This window comes from Geotrypetes seraphini, chromosome 5 (genome assembly GCF_902459505.1).
Source record: "Geotrypetes seraphini chromosome 5, aGeoSer1.1, whole genome shotgun sequence".
In the NCBI taxonomy this organism is placed as follows: Eukaryota; Metazoa; Chordata; class Amphibia; order Gymnophiona; family Dermophiidae; genus Geotrypetes; species Geotrypetes seraphini.
The window spans coordinates 107505585-107520448 of NC_047088.1; the positions used below are offsets into that span (position 1 = coordinate 107505585).

Consider the following 14864-nt stretch of genomic DNA (forward strand, 5'->3'; position numbering starts at 1 on the left):
CATGTCCATGGTCTGTGGTGGTTGGAGGCTGTCAGACTGGCAGCCCAAAGATTCTTAGCTGGAAGGATGTTCTGTTTGAGGCAATGATTTCTTCTCCCAGATCCAGCTACCTTAGGAACTGAGGCAGGCTGCAGCAAATTACCATTACAAGTCACAGTGAGTAAGGCATGTTACAGTCTAAGAGAGAAATTGAGGGAAGGGGGGGGTCTGCAAATGATGTTTTTGAAAGTTGTTGCATTTTCCTTCATGTTCCCCCCCTAAAATTGCTAGCTTTTAAATTTCTATTTACCATTTTAGAAGCTTTATTGGTGCCAAAAAACATGCTGTGGTGGCCATCTTGGATTTTCCCGATTATTTTTCAACGTTTTCAGAAGCTTCAGATCACATTATTTTGCTTCAAAACTAGCAGAGATGGAGTCCGTAGGCTCTTTTTACTTCTAAAAATGAAACAACTAGTAAGACAACTAAAAAGAATTTGGAAAAAAACAGGAAAATTGTCAGACCGGAACAACTGGAGATCCATCATAAAAATCTACAAACAACTGATAAAAGAAAAACGTAAAACATTTTACTCTTCCATAATCGACTTATCTAACACTAGCCCCAAAGGAATCAATACAAAAGAGCTGTTCAACTTGGTTACGGATTTATTTGACATCACACGCTACACTCAAGTCGTGCATAATATCAAAACTACCTTCAGCAAATGATTTAGCACAGCATTTTGATTCAAAAATTAAAAAACTAAGAAATAACTGTCTGACAAATGACATATATGAACATCAAATAGCTTACATACAAGGAAATGAAATACCAGCTGACATGATTTGGAGTTCCTTTCAAGATTTAGAATGGAATAACTATATCAAATTATATAACAAATACTCAAAATCCTACTGTGTTTTGGACTCTTGTCCCCCAGAAATTATGAAAGCAGTTCCATTAGACTTTAAACTATCTTTGCTGAATTATTTAACCGATAACCTAAAAAATGGAAAATTACTCACTAATAATGGTCACTTAATAATAACCCCAATTCCAAAAAATAGTTAGAATCTTCAGCAGTAGTAACTAACTATAGACCAGTAGCATCGATTCCATTTATTGTAAAAATCATGGAAGGATTGGTACATACCCAATTGATGGAATATCTTGATCAATTCTCTTTCTTACATGAAACTCAATCTGGTTTTAGACCTTTGTTCAGCACTGAGACAGTAATTGCGGCTATCTTGGATAATTTATGTCTCCTGTTTAGTAAGGGCCTTAATGCCCTGATCATGCAATTCGATATGAGCTCTGCGTTTGACTTAGTGGACCATGGGAAACTGCTACAATGCTTAGATGCAATTGGTATCAGAGAAGAGGTGCTAGACTGGTTTCGAGGTTTCCTTATGTCCCGCACCTACCAAGTACGTTTTAATTACGATCTCTCTAATACCTGGAGCAATCCATCTGGCAGGGGTCATCACTACCCCCATTGCTTTTCAATGTCTACATGTCTTCATTAGGTGCGCAATTGACCCAGCTGGGGATAAAATTATTTAGTTACGCAGATGACTTTACAATCATTATCCCATTCGCTAACTCTCTCTCGGAAGTTACTCTCAAGGCAACAGTATTAAATCTGATGGAGCAATGGATGACTGAATTCAGACTAAACTTTATTCAGAAAAAACAAAATTTTTTGTAGCTTCACCACACCTGTTTGATACCAAAACTTCACTATGCATCAATAAACTTAGTTATCCTATTCAATCTACTATAACGGTATTGGGTGTAACACTGGACCAAAGCCTAACCATGAAAGACCAGATGGACTCCATAATCAGAAAGGGTTTTTTGATTCTCTGGAAGCTTCGGTCCATTAGAGCAGTGATTCCCAACCCTGTCCTGGAGGAACACCAGGCCAATCAGGTTTTCAGGCTAGCCCTAATGAATATGCATGAGAGAGATTTGCATATGATGGAAGTGATAGGCATGCAAATTTGCTTCATGCATATTCATTAGGGCTAGCCTGAAAACCCAATTGGCCTGGTGTTCCTCCAAGACAGGGTTGGGAACCACTGCATTAGAGCATATTTTGATGTCATCATTCAGAATTCTGGTACAACTCCTCATACTGAGTCAACTTGACAACTGTAATATCGCCTACTTGGCAATTTCCCTGAAGAATAAGCGGCGACTACAACTGGTGCAAAATGCAGTGGTCAAACTGATTTTCAGGTTGAAGAAGTTCAATCATGTAACACCTTCCTACCGACTTTTGCATTGGCTGCCGATGGAGGCACATGTGAAGTTTAAGTTTGGTTGTTTTTGTTTTAAGGTACTATTCGGTTTAGCCCCTGAATATATATCTGACCTTTTCTCTTTCTCAGCCAACAGACATAAGAGAAGCTCACACTTGAATTTTGTCTCCCCTCCGGTTAGAGGATGTAAATTTAAAAGACATCATCAACATCTTTTCTCACATCAGGCAGCATTGTGGGGTAAAGATCTGGAACAATTGCTTATGCCTACTACTTATGGGGAATTTAGGAAACGCCTAAAAACATCTGTTCCTGAAGTATTTAGGCAACTAACCTGCATAATCTTATTCCACAAAAACTGATTCCTAGAGATGTTAATAATGTCATGGTCTACTAGATCAAAGGCTGCAGAGAGGTCTAGTTGTATGATCAGCATTTTCTTGCCTTTGCTGAGGTGTTGTTTCGCGATGTCCATGAGTGTTCCTAGTAGGGTCTCAGTGCTGTAGTTGGTTCTGAAGCCAGACTGGGCGGGGTGGAGTAGGTTGTGGTTTTCTAGGTATACGTTTAGGGCTTTAGATACCATCAGCTTCCTCGATCTGACGGAACACAAAACTTGAAGAAGCGCATTGGGAACATGTCCCCTGGTCTGATCACCTTCTTGGCTCCGTCTGCCTTCCCATTTTCATGTCCCATCTGGGCACTCCTCCCCGAGCCACAAACTATATCACCTACCACAAAAAACTCACGAGTGAACAGTTCTGGTCCCAATTTCTCAACCAACTCCCTCCTTCTCCTGACCATACCGACCCTGACTCCAACTGGCACAACTGGGTAACCCTTTCTGAATCCACTTACCGTGCGCTTGCTCCCCTCTGTACTAAACTTATCTCCCACTCCCATAAAGCTCCCTGGTATCTTCCATATCATAGGGAATTGAAGCAGAAATGTCGAGCACTGGAGCGTAAATGGAAAAAATCAAAATCCCCTTCTGACAGACAATCCTGGAGAGACAATATCAAGTTCTACCACACGGTATTGACAAAAGCAAGAAAAAATTTCTATGGTGTCAAAATCACCAGATCAAAAAACCAAACTAGTACACTGTTCAACATCTGGCGTAATTTAACCTCAAAAACTGACTCCACCTCCCCCCTCTCTCCATCATCTGCTAATGACCTAGCCAAATTTTTTAATGATAAGATAATTACCATAAGAAGCTCTTTCCCCCCAACTATCTCCTACAATTCTCTACCTCCCAACAACTCCAACCCTATCCCTGCTGATAGATCCTGGACTGCCTTCGAAATAGCCTCCGAATCCCAGATCTCTAAACATTGTCTCAAATTGAAATCCTGCAAATGTATCCTAGATCCTTTCCCATCCTACCTTTACGATAACATTCCTGCGCAGGCCATCTCCTCCCTCACCAATCTTGTAAACACTGCCCTACTATCTGGCCTGTTCTCTACAGAAAAGGGACACATTGCCTTATCCCCTCTTTTGAAAAAAGCTGATCTCGACTCCTCCTCACCATCGAACTACCGCCCCATAGCAAACATCCCCCTCCTAACCAAACTGCTTGAGTCCATAGTCGCTACCCAGCTATCTTCTTATCTAGAGAGATTCTCCATTCTCTCCCCCTATCAACATGGCTTTAGACCCAGCTTCAGCACCGAGTCCCTCCTTGTCTCCCTAATATCAAAGGTGCAACAACTACATTCTCGAAACAAATTCGCTGTTCTGTTACAATTCGACCTCTCTGCTGCTTTTGATGTCGTCCACCACGACATACTACTTTATCAACTTTCCGAGATAGGAATTGATTCCATCGTTCTTAATTGGTTTTCAAACTTCCTTCCCTCTCGCTCCTACACTGTCAACTCTAATGGCACCATGTCCACTCCTTGGTCTCCTTCTTGCGTTGTGCCTCAGGGATCACCCCTTTCCCCTATCCTTTTTAATATCTATATGTCCTCATTGAAGCTCTTCCAGCTTTCCCCCCTTGAAACAATCTACACATACGCCGACGATATCCTTGTCCTTCTTGAAACAGACCAGAACCTCACCAACCTCCACGATAACATAACATCCTGCATAATGAGACTCCACTATTGGTCCCTCTCGGTACAGATGAAACTAAATGAATCAAAAACAAAATTACTCTGGCTCGGCCCAAAGTTAGAACACCTGCCCACCCTCTTCGCACTGCCCTCAGGCACTGCCTTACACCTTGAGTTCTCAAGCAAGGTCTTTGGTATCATTATCGATTCCTCTCTCTCTCTCTACGACCACCTAAACTCCTTGACAAAATCATGCTTTTTCAGCCTCCACATGCTAAGGAAAACAAGACCCTTCTTCCGCCAAAAACATTTCGCCGTCCTTGTCCAATCCATCATCCTCTCCAAACTTGACTATTGTAATGCCATTTACCTATGCTTAACAAAAAAAAAGCCTCCAAAGACTCCAGCTTATTCAGAACACGGCAGCCAAGCTGATTTTTGCAAAACGTAAATCTGACCACGTCTCCCCACTCCTGGCCAATCTTCATTGGCTCCCAGTGATTTCCAGAGTCCAATTCAAATGCTCTTGCCTGGCTTTTAAGATTATTCACGGCATCCTTCCTTCCCTAATCCCACTATCTTTCAACTCCTCGTGCCCTGACTCCACCAGGACCGCCCATAAATGAAAACTATCCTTCCCCTCCCTACATGGTATTCTCCACGCAGGTAAACTGGGAAAATCACTTCTTTTCAAAATCACAGGTCTCTGGAATGACCTTACTATCCCGCTGCGGAACCCGAGCTCCCTCCATTTATTCCGCAAGCAACTAAAAACCTGGCTCTTCTCTAACATGTAATTTCTTTTCCCTTACTTTTCCACTCGATTTATAAACTTATGTAAACCTTTTCCTACCCTTTCTCATTTTTAAGTTCTTGTAAATCGTGCCGAGCTCTACTTCCGTGGAGATGATGTGGTATATAAACTTAAGGTTTAGTTTAGTTTTGCAGGCCTTCCATTAGCTTGACGTAAAGTGGGATTGAGGCTATGGGTCTGTAATTGAATGGTTGGACCGTTGCTCCTTTGGGGTCTTTTAGAATCGGAGTTATGATGATTTCGCTGAGGTCTTGTGGAAATTGGCCATCTGTGAGTAGAGTTTGTATCCACTGTAGGAGTAGAGTGTGGAATAGCGTACTGGAGGTTTTCAATAGGTATGGTGGACAGTGGTTAAGGTCACAGGCTGCGTGACTGTATTTGTTGTATAGTTTGTTGAGGTCTGACCATTGTATAGGTGAGAAGTGGGAACAGGTTCTGTCTGCTGCTACTGATTCTTTCTCTGTGGGGGGGAGTTGAGATCTCTTCTAGGTGAGTAGGTGTTCCATTAAACGTGGGTCTGATATTTGCAATCTTATTTTTGAAGAATGTGGCTAATAAGGTGGCTGAGGGAGGGGGGAGTTGTTATTGGTCAAATAAGGTGTGGTGTCTGTGAGTTCTTTTAGTAACTGGAACAGTTTTTTGTGTCTTGGGATCCTTATCCTATTTGCATTGTGTAGTATGTCTTTCTTTTTTCTTTCAGCTTTTGTTTATATTTTTGGTGTAGTGTTCTCCATGCTGTTTTTGTGGAATCTTGGCTACTTTTTCTCTATTTTCTTTCTAGTTGTCTGCATTGCCTTTTGAGTTGGAGTAATTCATTGTCAAACCATTTGTTTGATTTTCTATGGATTCTATGGATTGTTCTGGGGCTAGCTCATCTAGGGTTGCTGTACTTATATGGTTCCATTGTGAGATGAAGTTTTTGGGGTTGCAGTCTTGGATTATGGTGTCTGTTTTTGTCCAGAATTTGGTGGGGTCGATGTACTGACGTGCGTTGTAAGTTATTTTTTGTGTAATTGGTTTGCTTTTGTTTTGATCCAGTTGATTTTGAAGGAGTACATATACTAGTCAGACCAGAGGAAGCAGTACCAGTATCCGTTTGATGTGTGGATTTCTGGTTGAGTGAGCTGTTGTGACACGTAGGCTGCAATGTCAAGTTGGTGTCCTTTTTCATGTGTGACTTGAGGGTCTAGTATCTTGTATGTTAAGGCCTCGAGGTATGATAGTAAGTTTTCAACTTGTTTGTAGGATTGGTTTTCGAGGTGGAGGTTTAGGTCTCCTAGAATTAAGTTGTAGGTTGTCATTAGTGAGTTTCGGTATATGAAATCTTCAAATTTTGATTTTCCCAAGGATCACCCCTGTCTCCCACTCTCTTCAACCTATATATTGCCTCCCTAAGCTCCTACCTAGACAAACTAGGCATCACCTCCTACAGCTACGCAGATGACATCACCACACTCCTCTCCTTCGACCAACTTGAGCCCTCCATGGTAGGCACAATACACAGAACACTTGAAACAGTACCAACATGGATGAAAGAACACAAACTAAAACTTAACCCTGACAAAACAAACTTCATCCTCCTAGAAAACAGCAAAACCCCAACCTTGACTAACCTAGTAATAAACTCGATCTCATACCCCATTCAACCCACGCTAAAACTTCTCAGAGTGCTGATAGACAGAGGCTGTACTATGCAACCACAAATCAACAAAATAATAAAAACATCATTCGCAACTATGAGAAACCTAAGACAAGTCCGAAAATTCTTCGACAGAAAACAATTCCTACTCGTGGTTCTATCACTAATCATAGGCCTAATAGACTACTGCAACATACTATATCTCCCCAGCCCAGCAACCACAATAAAACAACTTGAAACAATACAAATCACAGCCCTAAGACTTATCTACTCATTGAAAAATACGACCACATCACAGAGGCATACCATGACTCACTGGCTCCCAATACAAGCCAGAGTATACTTTAAATTCCACTGCCTTCTATTCAAAGCTATAAACGGAGACAGCCCTACCTACTGGAACAATAGACTAACTCAATCCACATCAACCAGACACAGGAGAACCCACACAATATTCACACACCCGCCAACCAAAAATGTCAAAAGAAGAAAAATGTATGACAACCTACTGACCATCAAAGCAGCGAAATTGGACCGACAACTCATCAATCTGCTGACTTCGACCACAGACTATAAAACCTTCAAAAAAGAAACAAAAACCCTACTCTTCAAAAAAATACATAAAACCAGTATAACACAACAAACTTTTTCCGAACTTCTCCTGCAATACCAACTACTCCTTACCAATTCTTATGTAATCCACCTTGAACCACAAGGTAAAGGCGGAATAGAAATCACTAATGTCTAGTTTTCTGTGCTTCCAGCCCTTGATTTATTTATCCTTTTGTGTTTTTCCTATCAAGTTCCTGATTTTGAGGGGAGGGGGGGGGACTAGCCAACTGTCTCCTTTATGTCGTTTTATTTGGCTAAGTAGTCTATGAAGAGGATGGTCTTTATCCCTTTCTTGAACTTTCTGGTATCTTTTTCTAGTTTTAGTTCCTTTGGTAGGGCATTTCACCACCTTGGAGCCATCACCGAGATCATTCTTTTCCTGACGCTTTTGTATTTGACGTCGCGGAAGGAGGGAATTTCCAGCAGGTGATTTTGGCTCAAGTGTAGTGCGTGCGTTGTGTGCCGATGCAGTCTGACCTCTAGATATTGTGGTTCAGAGAAACGAATTATTTTGTGCATTAGCAGTAGGATGTTGAATTTCACCCTGCTTTCAATCGGGAGCCAGTGTAGTTCTTTCAGTAATGGGGTGGCACTCGTGTGCCTCTATTTTCCCAGCAGAAATCTTGCTGTTGCATTTTATACCATTTGAATCTGTTTAATCATGTATTTTGGTACACCCATTAGGATTGCATTGCAATAGTCAAAAATTGAGAGTACCAGGGTTATTACTATGTTGGGCATTGCTTGGCGGTTAAGGTTTATAGGACAGCAACGTGGTCTTGATTGACCCTTGGTCTGACCCAGTAAGGCTATTCTTATGTTCTATGGTCCACTCTACATACATTTGCAAGTTTTACAGAGTGGATGTGGTGGCAAGGGAGGACTCTGCCTTTGGGTCCTCAGTGTTGTGTGCCGGCACAATGGTCTCATCCTAGATTTATGGGACTGCTTTTATAAGTCCTGCTCACCTATTGCACTAGAAAAAGAGATTACACTCTTACCTTGTTAATATCTTTTCTAGTAGATAGGTGTGTCATTCTGGACCCCTTTACTCTGTCATTTATTTCCTGCGCCTGCTTACTGTCTCACTTAGATTGTTCTTATCCAAACCTGCAGGTTGGATGCTAGTCAGACTTTAAGCATATGAAGAGTACAGTAGTCTATTGCTAGGATACTTTGGGGTATTATTTGAGCTCCATTAATATTTTTGTTTGATATGATTGATTTCATTGTTCAATGATTAACATGTTTAATATTTTAGAGCAGAACAGACTTATTCTTTGGGGACTTTCCCTGTACCCCTGCTTCATATCTGTTCTAGAAAAGGCGCTTGCCTGTTTGGAACTAACTGTGCGCTTGCCTGTTTGGAACTAACTGTAGGGAGCAGCAGAGCCCTCTGGGAAGTATAAGGGATTTAGAAAAAATCCAGAGTGGATTCTTTCTGCAGGGTTCATGAGCACTGGGATATAACCTGTTCATCCAGAATGACACACCTGTCTTCTAGAAAAGTTATTAGCAATATAAGAACCTAATCTCTTTTAAATGGTTCCATAGCGCATCTTGTGTAAAGCTAAAAAAAACTGCTGTGGGGTACACAAGGAAAAATCCGTGTTACACAAGAAAACCTAATCATAAGTAATAAATAAATTGAAATCCTCCTATAAAGAAATTGAGAAAAGATCTCAGTGATCTATACAAGAAAGGTGCTCAGACTGGACAGCAAAAATAACCATCAAAAGATGGGTTGATCCAAGATGGCCACGATGGAATAACTGTAGGTGAGATGATCCCAGAATAGTTTCCCCACTTTACCTTCATGCTACGAAAATGCCGAAGAGATGGGGCAGGAGCACTGCTGACACCCCTCCTATGGCAACTATTGATGAATTTCTGAGGCGCTTACAGCAGGAACGAGTTTTGTCGGGGATTCGCCCGCTGGAGGTTCCGGCAATGAGTGAGGCAGCAGTGAACCTCCCTGGGCTCGAGGTGAAGCTGATCCCCGACGCAAGATCCCCGCCTCCACAGCTACAGGGAGCCAGCTCATTGCGGGACGACAGTCTATCCGAAGAGGTGGACTCTATCCCGGGAGGCTATTTTGAGCTTGGCTCCGGAAGAACTTAATCCTGCAACAGAAACAGCGATGGAGCAGCCAAATGAACAAGGCAGAAGAGAGAGAAGCCCTGTGATTGGGGAAACTCAATCAATACAACCAGGTACATTTGCTTCTTTAAAACCTACTAATGTTACCCTGGATTCTATTTGGGACTTAGTTGCAAGCCTGGGACAGACTTTATCCCCATAAATACTAGAACTGGAAAAAAAAGTTTTGGAACAAAAGGAGGAATTTAAAGTTGTTAAAGAAGATACCTCTTTATTGAAAACTAAAGTGGACACTATTGAAAAGAAATTACTAGAAGTAAAACAGGTGCAGGGTACTTTAATTAGAGTTAACACTAAAAAGGAAAGTTGAAAGTTTAGAAAATATCTCTCGTTTAAATAACCTTAGAATTCTGAACTTTCCTAAAACTTCAACGATATCCGCAAAAGAGATGTTGAAAAAATATCTAATTAAGAACATAAGCAGTGCCTCCGCCGGGTCAGACCATAGGTCCATCCTGCCCAGCAGTACGCTCCCGAGGTGGCCCAAACAGGTCACGACCTGTCTGTATCACCAGAAGGGGCCCCATTGCCACCTTGGTTTCCTATTGAGTCCTATCTTCCCATCGAAGTCCTAACCCTCCGGTCTTGCACATGCACGACCTGGTTGGGTTTCTATACTTATTACCTGGTTAGCTTTCTCAGTATCCCACGATCCCTTTATCCCTCAGGAATCCGTCCAGTCTCTGTTTGAATCCTTGTACCGTACTCTGCCTGATCACTTCCTCCGGTAGCGCATTCCAAGTGTCCACGACCCTTTGGGTGAAAAAACTTTCTTGCATTTGTTTTGAACCTATCTCCCTTCAGTTTCTCCGAATGCCCCCTCGTACCTGTTGTCCCCTTCAGCCTGAAGAATCTGTCCCTATCCACCCTCTCTATGCCCCTCATGATCTTGAAGGTCTCTATCATATCTCCCCTGAGCCTCCTTTTTTCCAGAGAGAAGAGCCCCAGCCTATCCAACCTCTCGGCGTATGGGCAGTGTTCCAGCCCTCTTACCAGTTTCGTTGCTCTCCTTTGGACTCTCTCAAGTACTGCCATGTCCTTCTTGAGGTACGGCGACCAATATTGAACACAGTATTCCAGATGTGGACGCACCATCGCTCGATACAATGGCATGATGACTTCCCGCGTCCTGGTTGTTATGCCCCTCTTTATGATGCCCAGCATCCTGTTGGCTTTTTTCGAGGCTGCTGCGCACTGTGCAGATGGCTTCAGTGATGCATCCACCAGCACACCCAAGTCTCTCTCAAGACTGCTGTCTCCCAACAATGCCCCCCCCCCAATTTGTAGTTGAACAACGGGTTCTTTTTCCCTATATGCATGACCTTGCATTTTTCCACGTTAAAGCGCATTTGCCATTTGTTTGCCCAGTCTTCCAGCTTGTCTAGGTCCCTTTGCAGGTCCTCACACTCCTCCCTGGAGCTAACTCTGCCGCACAGTTTGGTATCGTCTGCAAATTTTATAACCTCGCACTTTGCCTCCTTTTCCAGGTCATTGATAAATATGTTGAAGAGTAACGGCCCCAGCACCGATCCCTGTGGCACACCGCTCGTGACTCCAGAATATTGGCCCTTTACTCCGACCCTCTGCAGTCTACCCGACAACCAGTGCTCGATTCATCTGTGCACATCCCCTCCCACCCCGTGGTTCCACAGCTTCCTAAGCAGCCTTTCATGTGGCACCTTGTCGAAAGCCTTTTGAAAATCGAGGTAAATGATGTCTATGGGTTCCCCATTGTCCACCCGACTGCTTATTCCCTCAAAGAAGTACAGAAGGTTCGTTAAGCATGACCTTCCCTTACAGAATCCGTGCTGGCTTGTTCTCAGTAGGCCATTTCTCTTGATGTGCTCGCAAATGCCGTCCTTGATCATAGCTTCCACCATCTTCCCTATAATTGAAGTCAGGCTCACCGGCCTGTAGTTCCCGGGGTCACCCCTCGATCCCTTCTTGAAGATAGGTGTGTCATTCGCCAATTTCCAGTCCTCTGGTACCTCTCCAGTTTTCAAGGATAGGTTGCAAACATGCTGGATTGTGCCCGATATTTCTTGTCTTAGTTCCTTCAGAATCCTTGGGTGGATCCCGTCCGGGCCCGGTGATTTGCCGCATTTTAACCTGTCTATCTGTTTGAGGACATCCTCCTTACTTACCTCTATGTGCTCCAATTTTTCAGCCTGTTCCCCACTCATGAGCTCCTCTGAGTCTGGTATATTAGATGTGTCTTCTCTCGTGAAGACCAACGAGAAGAACGTGTTCAACATCTCAGCTACCTCTTTATCCTCCTTAATCACTCCCTTCCTATCCCCATCGTCCAACGGCCCCACCTCCTCTCTCGCTGGTCGCTTCCCCTTTACGTAACTGAAGAATGCCTTGAAGTTTTTCGCCTCCCTGGCCAGCCCCTCTTCGTATTTCCCTTTTGCTTTTCTAACCTCTCGGTGGCATTCCTTTTGGCATTTCCTGTGCGCCTGGTGATTTTCCTCCGTTGGGTCCTTTTTCCATCTCCGGAAGGATACTTTTTTGTCATTTATTGCCCTCTTTACTTCTGTTGAGATCCAAACCGGGTCCTTTGACCGCTTGTTCTTGCAGCCTTTCCTGAAACTGGGGACGTACATTCTTTGTGCTTCCTGCAGGGTGTCCCTGAATAGGGTCCAGGCGCTTCCTACAGTCTCCATCCTAAAGATGTTTCTGAGCTTCCTCCCCACCATTTCCCTCATAGCAACATAGTTCCCTTTCCTGAAGTTGAGCGCAGTTGTTGCGGTCCTCCTTACTATGGGTGTCCCCATTTCTAATGTGAATCTGATCGCATTGTGGTCACTGTTGCCTAGTGGTCCTCCCACTTCTACCCCTCTTGCAGGCCCCCCTAATCCGTTTAGGATGAGGTCAAGAGTAGCACTCCCTCGCGTCGGTTCCCTGACTAGTTGCTCCATGAAGCAGTCCCTCACAGCTTCTACAAATCCTGTTTCCCTAGTGCAGTTGGAGTGACCCATACTCCAGTCTATCCCCGGGTAGTTGAAGTCCCCCATCACTGTTACACTTCCAGTCCTGCACTCCTGTCTCAGTTCAGCTTCCAAGTCGTGTCCGACTCCTTCCGGCGCACCAGGTGGGCGATAGTACAGCCCCAGTTTTATGCCTGCACCCTTGTTTCCCAGCAATTTGACCCATAGTGATTCCAGTCCCTCTGCCTTCGTTGCCATATCCATCCCGACCGAGTAGATAGAGTCCTTTATATATAGTGCTATGCCTCCCCCCTTCTTGTGGGTCCTGTCCCTCCTGTAGAGCTTGTACCCCGGCAGCGCCACATCCCATTGATTCTCCTCTGTTCACCATGTTTCTGTAATTCCAATTATATCCAGGTCCTCCCCCTTGGCCACGACCTCTAGTTCACCCATCTTGGCCATGAGGTTTCTTGCATTTGCGTATAAGCACCGCAGGTCCCGTCATTTTTCCTCCATCTCTGCATTTACCTGGGCCGCCTCTCCTGTTCCCTGTGCTTCTGCTTTGCCCTCAGCCTTTACCCTCGTAGCTTTCAGCTTCCCCACATTCCCGCCACCCCAGTTCCCCGCTTTTCCTCTGGGTTTTCTAGCCCCCTCCTGGGCCCTGGCCTCTGTTCGATCCCCCTCGCCTTGTGGCACCCCTATATTGCCCTCAGCTTTCGCCCTTGTGCCACCCAGTCCCCCTGTGTCTCCATGCCCCTTAGTCTCCTCCCAGCAAGCTCCCTTTACCTGATGTTTCCCTCGCTGTCTGATCATAAGATCCACCGGTCTCTCTACTTCCTCCTTGCAGTCAGCCCGTTCAGCATCTGTTCTGGATACTGTTGTCCGAAGCTTCAACATCAGATCAGCTGTCGGCTTTCCCCCTCTCCTCAGTTTAAAGCCCTCTCGATCTCCTTCCTCACATTGGCTGCCAGTAGTCTAGTTCCAGCTGTGCTCAGGTGCAGGCTGTCCCACTGGTAGAGCTTACTCTTTCCCCAGAAGGACGTCCAGTTCATCACAAAGTGGAAGCCCTCCTCCTGGCACCATCTCCTCAACCATGCATTCACAGCCTGGAGGTCTGCCTGCCTCTTTGCATCTGCTCTCGGTACAGGCAGGATCTCTGAGAATGCTATCCTCCGGGTACTCCGCTTCAGCTTTCGTCCCAGGACCCTGAACTGGTCAGTCAGTGTGGCCATGCTGAAGTTCCTCCGGCTCACATCATTTGTTCCGACGTGGATTATCACCGCAGTCTCCTCTGTCCCTGCTCCGTCCAGGATCCTCTCGATCCTATCAGTGACGTCTCATGTCTTGGCCCCTGGGAGATAAGTCACTAGCCGGTCCTCCCTTCCTCCAGCTACGTGACTATCTACCTCTCTCAAGATCGAGTCTCCCACCACAATAGCAGACTTCCCTTTCCTCAGCAACCTCCTCTGTCTCAGGTCCGTGTCCTCGGTGTAGTGCGGTGTCTCTCCCTCGGGGTCTTGGTGAGTCACGGTCTCCTCCTCTTGCGTGGTTCCTCCGCTAGGTCCTTCCCCGGTGCCGCCTTGTGGATCCTGGGTCTCGTCTGCCGACATCCGTCTGTGCAGCTGCTGGTCCTGTCCCTCCACCTTCCTATAGGCCTCCTCGATGAATCTCTCGAGGTCCCTCACCTGGTCCACAATGGGGCCTGCTCCGTCTGTGTCCTTGGTTGACCAGCTCGTCTCCTCTGTGGTGCGCAGTCCCTTCAGTCCCTCCAGTTCCTGGACCCTGACCCTCAATCTGCCGACTTCCATCCTCAGGCTTTCCAGTTCCTGACACCGATTGCATATGTACTCCCGCCTTCCCAAGGGGAGGTAGTCGTACATATTACACTCTGTGCAGTATACCGGAAAGTACCTCTGGGATCCTGGGTCCTCCATCGCTCTCGTGAAGTGCTGGTGTGCTCCTGCTGTGGGTAAGAGAGAGAGAAAAGAGAAAAGAAAGTGAATTACTTGGCGTTTCTGGCTCCCTCGCAAGGCTCCTTCGCAAAGGCGCTCTCGCTAAGGCGAGCGCCTTTGCCGCTCGCCGAACGGCTGGGCGCCGTTGGCTCCCTTCTTCTTAAAGGGGAGCCCGGGCGCCGATGCGACCTATGACGCGGTGAGGGGGCAGAGCTATCTCTCGCCGGTCCTCCTGCCTGCTCTGGCTTCCTCCCTCTCGGCCTCTCCTGCCCTGCAATAAAAAAAGCAAAAAACAAAAGACAGAAACCGCTGAGGTCTGCCTCGTGCCCTGGCTTCCCTTCTTCTTAAAGGGGAGCCCGGGCGCCGATATGCTTCCTCCTTTCCTACAAGTATTTTATCTTCCAACTACAACAAAAGAAGAATCTTCTCCATTGGTACAAAACCAGAA

The 14864-nt window shown here is 45.2% G+C and overlaps 1 protein-coding gene across 2 annotated transcripts in view; it reads left to right on the plus strand.

Annotated features, from left to right (window-relative positions):
* The window catches only part of SRCAP (Snf2 related CREBBP activator protein), an 891636-nt gene that overhangs the window by 561868 nt on the left and 314904 nt on the right, over positions 1–14864 (plus strand). The window lies entirely within an intron of this gene.